Here is a 1,187-nt window from a genome sequence, read left to right as displayed (position 1 = left end):
GGTTTGGTTTTTGGTTTAGTGGTACAGTGGTTAAGCATTCATCTGTTAACCAGATGGTCAGTGGTTCAAACCCACCAGCCATTCCACTGAAGTAAAGACCTGGAAGTCTACTCCCATAATGGTTACAGTGTAGGAAACCCTATGGGGGCAATTCTACTCTGCCATATAGGGTCAGCATGAGTCAGAATTGACTTCACAGCCCACAACAATAATAACCATGCACATGGGTTGGAAGACTCAATATTATTAAGATGCCAAGTCTCCACAAGTTGATTTATAGAATCAAAGCAATCCCAAGTAAAAATCCTATTGACACCTGAAACCAAAATAAATCCATCAGCCTTAAGTCGATTCCAATATGTAGCAACCCTGTAGGACAGAATAACACTGCCTCATAGGGTTTCCAAAATTGTAAATCTTTGTGGAAATGGACTACCACATTCTTCCTTCATGGAGCAGCTGGTGGATTTAAACCACCAAGCTTTTGGTTAGCAGCCATGTCTTTTAATAACTTTACCACCAGTGCTCCTCCTCCTTGACAAGCCAACTCTAAACTTAATCTGGAAAGGTAGAGGGACTTGAAAAGGAAAAAAATCGTTACTGGACTTACACTACTTGCTTTCAAGAATTGTTACAAAGATTCAGTAATCAAGAGTGTAATATGGCATAAATATAGTCAAATTATTGGAACAGTTTAGAGTCCAGAGATACCCCACAAATATATGTGCAATTTATTTCCAACAAAGGTGCAAAAGCAATCCAGTGGAGTAATAATAGTCTTTTCAAGAAATGATCTTCAAAAATTGGGTATACATGTGCTTAAATAAAAAAAGAAAGAAAGAAAAGAATTTAAAGATTCACATAACCAACTCCTACAGTCTCAATAGATTGAACTTCCTTCCAAAAGTAAACTCACTGCCGTTGAGTTGGTTCTGACTCATAGCAACCCCTCCTTGGGTTTCTGAGGCAGTATCTCTATGGTAATAGATTGGTGGATTGCCCAGTCTTCCTTCTAAGGAGTGGCTGCTGGGTTTGAACCACCAGCCTTCTGGTTAGCAGTCAAATGCCTTATGCACTATAAAAAGTATCTACTAAAAACTTACAGCAAACTTTATATTTATTGGTACGTGTGTGTATATGTATGTGCATGTGTGCATACACACATATCACACACACACACACACACA

Source organism: Orycteropus afer, unplaced genomic scaffold, assembly GCF_000298275.1.
Source record: "Orycteropus afer afer isolate SDZICR_OR568_19922 unplaced genomic scaffold, OryAfe1.0 scaffold00007, whole genome shotgun sequence".
In the NCBI taxonomy this organism is placed as follows: Eukaryota; Metazoa; Chordata; class Mammalia; order Tubulidentata; family Orycteropodidae; genus Orycteropus; species Orycteropus afer.
Note: the sequence above shows the minus strand (reverse complement) of the source record.